This window comes from Photinus pyralis, unplaced genomic scaffold (genome assembly GCF_008802855.1).
Source record: "Photinus pyralis isolate 1611_PpyrPB1 unplaced genomic scaffold, Ppyr1.3 Ppyr1.4_LG4, whole genome shotgun sequence".
Lineage (NCBI taxonomy): Eukaryota > Metazoa > Arthropoda > Insecta > Coleoptera > Lampyridae > Photinus > Photinus pyralis.
In genome coordinates, this window is record NW_022170511.1 from 18,247,177 (window position 1) to 18,253,853 (window position 6,677).

Below are 6,677 nucleotides of genomic sequence, written 5' to 3' on the forward strand. Positions count from 1 at the left end.
TGGTCCATTCTTGTAACTGGTGTCTTCATTTTTCTGGGCAGAGAGAGAGAGAGAGAGAGAGATAGTAGAGCGTTTGGGGAGGTTGTAGAAGAGTCTTTTGAGAGTCTTTAGCAAGCTTTTGCAGGTTCTTAGGAAACTATTTGAAGAATTTTTAAAAAATATTTCAACCGTCTTTATAGAACCATTCAGAAACATTAAAGAACGTCTGAAGAATCCCGGATGCACCATTAAAGAATGTTTGAAGCATTGGATCATTGATCCTTTGATTTATTGATATTTAAATGTTTAATCCTGTCAATATTTGAGTCTTTGAAGTTGTGAGGCTTAAAATTTTTTAATTTTTGGGTCTTGAATTTTGAATATCTCATAAAACCACGAACGGTCTTTAAGAATGTCTGCAGAGATTTTGACTTTTGAAGGGGGGGGGGGGCGGATCTTATATGGCCCCAAACAGAATTTTGTTTGAGCCATGTTCTTTCAGTAAGGTCTAGGTCCCCGTGGACGTTTTGTTGAGAAATTTGATTTGGATTTTGAAATTTTTCTTCTTTCGTCCTTTCAGTCCGTAAAAATCAAAATATGGAGTCCATAAGAAAGCCTGTAGGTTCCATATCTAGCGTGTTATGGAAACAGATTCAGTTTCTGCAACAAAAAATGACCATAGAAGGTGAGAACCATCAATTTCTGGCCGTTTAAACTAGGAAAAATGAAAAAGAAATTTGATATTTACAGTTTTTCAGTGATATCTCAATTATTTGTAAAGATTTTTCAAAAATTTCAAATGCGTTTTTTAGTCGCAACCATTTAACAACCTTCACTGTTTCTCTCGCCGTTACGGAGATCACAATAGTGAGCCACGAATTTGGACGACCCTATGCAGTGTGTAGTTATTTATAGTAGAGATTTCGATTTCGAAAGTGGAAATTTCCTATTAATTTTTCACTTTTAATTCCGATTTCGGCTACACGACAAATTTAAATCGAAAGTAGATGCACAACAGCCTCGCGGCCGGAATAAACGCGAGAACCTCCCTTCCTTCTGTTGATTACTCTTGCACTTGTTATTTTATTCACGTAGTTGAGAATTGAGCATAAATAATAAATTGCCTGGGGCAACCTGAAACGTAGTAAACGGCAGCTACAAGAATTCTAAAGGGAATGTGGCGACCGCACAGAAATTTCCCTAAGCGGACTCGGTAGAGGTATCTACGGGAAAGTAAATGCAGGAAAGCGAAACAATATCCCCACCTCCCTTATAATTAATGAAATAGCTTACCTTGCAATTAAACGGATCAGTACAAATTACTGTGCAAGAAAAAGCAAAAGCTATAGACATAGTGTGGTTATCTTAATGCAAAATAAATTTACGGAAAAGCTCAAAATACTTACAAAACGTAGCTTGCGAAATTGCAAAAGCAGAAAGATCTCCTCTAAATAACTGCTTCACCTTTGCAAAATTCGGCTATGCCATGGAGAGATCGGCGGTTTTCCAGCCGACACATCGTTTTCGGATAAAAATGCCCAAAAATTACAACTTCTTCATCTGATTTATGGGGTTCTGGTCATCATAAAAATCGGGGACAACTTACAAACATCTGGAAAAATTAGAGCGCATCCAGGGGCTACTGTTATTTACACTTAACTTAATTGGCCGGATTGTCATTTCTAAATTTTTACACCTAATTAGCCCCCATTGCTTCTTGGAATTTTTCAGGTCGGCATTAACTAATAACGGCGTAAACCTGCACGGCCTTGCAGTTTTAATTCCCGTTTAAAAATTAACATAGGAAACAAAAATTTGCTAAGAATGACTTAACGGAGCTGGAATTCTTAAATAATAATTTGCCCTCGTCTTATAAATGGCAAGAGCTTTCGGACGCAACAAAAGTAATTGAAATATTTTGACGAGAACGGTCGCAAACGACGGATGAATTGCAGATTTGTTTACGATAGCGGCGGCTGAAACACTGAAATTTAATCAAATACCTTTACCTTCTATCTTCAACTCCTAGAACCAACACAAGTCTTTTCGGCACGACACTTGTCTTAACGAAGCGCCCAACTTAATACGCTTCTAGATACCGGGTGTTCAGTAGAGCTGGTTGACTCCACAAAAATATACAGTGTGGTCATAAATTCGGATATGAAACTTCAAGGCGGAAAATAGGTGCTCTGTTACAAGTTGTGCTAAATAACTATTAGCAATTCATATTGTTTTGAGTGCAGCCCATTAGGGTAATCAAATAAACAAATACCAGATAACTATACATAGCGATACGATCCGTAATAGAAACGCATGATATTGAATAGTGGCTTTTTAAAATGGTATTGCCATTATCTTTTATCTTTTATGCAATTTACTTTGTTTTGAATTTAAACACCCTCTCTTCGTGAGACTTTATGCCTTCTCAGCTCAAGCGCTACTTTTCATCCAGTCATCTCGAAAATAAACCTTTGCGTGTTTTTTTTACATTTAATAGCAATCAGTAAATTAAGGTTTCAACCTAAATTGTTCTAGAATTAAAGCGCAAAGGAGAATTACACGACCCAAACATAAAAATGTTCCCTCGCAAAGAACACGCACGAACAAAAGTTGCGTTTGAAGTAAAATCTCAAGTACACAAAGCCCCAACAAATTGGATTAACCTTCACGCTATATTTGCTTTACGAAATGAGATTTGTTTTGATTACTTATACTTATATTTTATGAGAAGTTTGTCCTTTTAAAATGTAATTACTTTCAAGTTGCAGGGGTTGCGAGTTTAAAAATTTTTCTTAATTAACATTTATGAGGTTTTTGTTGTGTTGGGCTGCGATCTTTGAGATTCGGAGGAACATAAAGAAAGTCGTTACCTTGCTTGCAATTTATACTTTCAGTGTTGCGAAAATGTAGCAAATAATGTCCCAAATAGAATAAATTATGTGCGTTACGGTTGCTTCCTTTAACTGCCTTAAATAAATTATTATCTGCCACAGATAAATTCGCATTATTACCGCACATGGTGAAAGTGTAAACAGCGACTTGAATTAATCTGCTTGATACTAGGAAACTTTAGTTAAATGTGTATTAGGTACCTAAGCGGGATTATCTTACATATTTATTGTTGCTGTTAAGTTTTGGTTACACTGAAACTTTTACAAGTTTGGTATAGGATCAGAGTAAAGTTATCTGCTACAATTTCGCTAAAAGCGATAGTGGTTCTTGGACAAGTATACTTCAGAATCTGTGTAGTACAATATTGTAACGTAAATTTAATTATGTGATATAAATTTATATAAAATTAATTATTTACTTTCTCGGGAACTAACACTTTTGATGATTATTAAATTTATAACACTTATAACTTAATGTATAACACTAGCACGAATTTATTATTTATGACTTCAACATCGATGTTAAGACTGAAACGCAATTCAATTTTATTACATAAACCTCGAAAAATCTAGAAGGCACATCATATTTCACAATAGTATATTGAAAGACAAGTGTTACAATGCGACCTATTGTAATATGACTATCTTGTGGCACGAGTGGCGACGCGAAGCGTAGCCACGAGTGTCCGCAAGATAGGAGTATTACAATAAAGCATTATAACACGCGTTTTTCATACTATTTTTTCTATTTCGGTGCTTTAATTTAATTAAAAAAATCATTATCAGAAACTATAGGGAACATTAGAACTAGCATGTTTTATGTTGGGAACTTATACCGTTAAGTTTAGGTAGTAAGACTGACATTTTGAAGTTGAAACATGGAAGTGCCCAACGAAGTACTTACTTGTACTAACTAGTAACTGCCAACTTAAGAGATGAGTTACCAAAAAAAACGACTATAATCACTGTCTTTGTACAACTGTTTTCGGCCGAAAACAGTTGTACAAAATCATCATTGTGACACCGAAATAGAAAAAAAGAATTGTTACATCCACCTTGAAAATGTTAGAAAATTCAAATCCCGTTCTTGTTGCGTCCTAGCGCTCTTGTCATTTAGAAGACGAGGGCGAATTGATATTTTAGAATTTTACCTCCGTTAAGTCATTATTAGCAGGTTTTAGTTTGCAATGGTATATGAAAACAAGCATTAAAACTGCAAGACCATTCACATTTAGGCCTGTATCAGTTTGATAAGAGACAATTGGGACTAATTAGAAGTATGAATTTGGAAATTTCATCTCGCAGATTTAAGTAAGTATAAATAACAATAGATAATTTAATGAGTTGCAGTAAACAGCATCCGATTAAGTGGCGCGTGATCCCAAAAGAAACGCTCTTAATTAATTTGAATGTTAAGACCAATTACAAATTTTTAGGACGGCAGCAGGCCGCACAATTCATTAAATCAAACCCGAATACTCTGGTCTGGTTGGGAAAATCGACGTTCCCTCTATGACATGGCCGAATTTTATAAAAGGAGTTTTGCTAGTTACATTTGTAAGTACCCTAGTACCGTAGTGTGTGTGAGCTCTTTCTTGTACAGGTATACCAGCGCAGTTATACCTCTCCGATCTACCTCAACGTGTATGGCCGGCCTAAGCGGTTCACCGACCCGTACTGAGAGTTATCGTCGTCTAGATAAATTGATAAACAGTAAGTAGAAGCAGTTTTATTGGAAACATCGTGTGGTACAATTGTTGTTAAAGGATACTGTAATGGAAATGCTCCAGACATGACGTCGCCTTTGGCGCTCTGGAATTTTCTACGCGCGCGATTATTCGAGAATGTACTGGACTTACATTGCTTGCGTGTATAAATGGTTGCGGACCGAACATCGCGGCAGTCTACTACCGAACAAGTACGTAAACATCGAGCACGAAAAGATAAATTGCGAAGTGTGAGTGATATAAATAATCGATATAAATTTGTGAGTGATATAAATAATCGATATAAATTGTACGGATTTTATAGTGTTTTAGTTTTGTTTAATAAATATTGATATAAATCGAACCCGAATTTATAAATAACGTTACATTGGTGTCAGAAGTGGGATTAATTAAATTAATTAAAAGTAAGTTTAAATTAAGTGCTTGTGCTTGTGTATGCCTGTAACAAGATCTGCTGCCGCTAAAATGGAAGAAACGATGCTCAATTTGCTCCAGCAAATCCAAAATGGCCAACAGGTGTTGCAACAAGAAATGAAAAGCACCCAAGAAAATTCTAGAAATATTCAAGAGAAGTTGGAAGAAAATTCTAGAAATTTTGAAGAGAAGTTCGAGAAAATGGAAGAAAATTCTAGAAAGATTAATGAAGAAAATTCTAGAAATATTCAAGAGAAGTTGAGAAGAAAAAATTCTAGAAATTTTGAAGAGAAGTTCGAGAAAATGGAAGAAAATTCTAGAAAGATTATCGAAGAAGTCTCTACATCAATTGAAGAAAAAGTTGAAGATAGAATTACGGAAGTTTCCAAAACATTTAAAGCAACATTCGCCGAGATTGAGCACAAGTATGAAGAGCTGCGCGAGCAATTCTTGCGACTGACTACGAAAGAGCGTACTAGTAGTGCTCCAGAAACAAATACAAGAGTAGAAGGCGACGTTCAGCAAGCCCGAGTAAAGCCACCTACTTTTGATGGTAAGATTCCTTGGACCACGTACGTTCGACAGTTTGAAGCAGCGGCTGCGGCAAATAAAATAATGGACTCTTCAAGACAAAACTACAGCCCTGATTCTTGCTCTGAGAGGAGATGCTCTGGATGTGTTGCGGACTATCCCCGAGGATCAACAGAACTTCCAACAAATAGTAGCGCGACTCGAAATGCGATATGGCGAACCTTCAGCAAGTTTACTATGCCCAAGTCAAGAACCGAATGCAGAAACCTGGAGAAAGTTTGCAGGAACTTGAAGCGGACATCGCTAGACTGATTCGAATGGCATACCCTACGGCACCGGAGAGCTTTCTTGATCAACTGGCTGTACAAACATTTATCGATGCCGTTCGTGATGGAGATGCCCAGCAGGCTTTGAGACTGGCTAGCCACGACAAAATTGAGAAAGCTTTGGCCCATGCGTTAGAATTCGAAGCCGCCAAGAAAGCTAGTCATGGAAGTGCGCGAGTACGTATGGTGGAACCTCGCAGTGACAGCCAGGTAAGAACCATCGAAGAGGAAGGTGGTTCTGAAAGTTTTGAAGAAAAGGTCAGTAAAGTAGTGGTAGAAAAGGTCAGTAAAGTAATGGAAGAAAAGGTCAATAAAGCAATACAGTCACTGGCAAAGAAACGTGAACCACGATGTTGGAATTGCGGCGAGATTGGACACGTTCGCCGCAACTGCCAAAAACAATTACAGCAGTCGGAAAACTAAGAAAGGTCGACAGGAAGGGGCTATCGTCGACCTGCAGAAACAAAGCCCCGATCTTCACTGTAAACATTACGTCGTCTGGAAAAGTTCTGAGTCTGTACATCGACGGCCGAGTTAATGGAGACGACAGATCCTTGCTAGTAGACACAGGTGCAACAAGAACTATTGCAAGACCAGAGTTATTGAAGAATCATTCTCGGATCTCATCTTCGACCGTGCAGTTTAAAACAGCAACTGGTGAAAGAATAAAAACGCACGGAGAAATACAAATGTCTGTCACCATCGGAAAGACCACCATCAATCACCAGGTGCTAATTGCTGATATTTCTGATCAATTCATCTTGGGGATGGATCTTCTTAAGAAACTCGGAGCTGTGTTAGACGTGAAA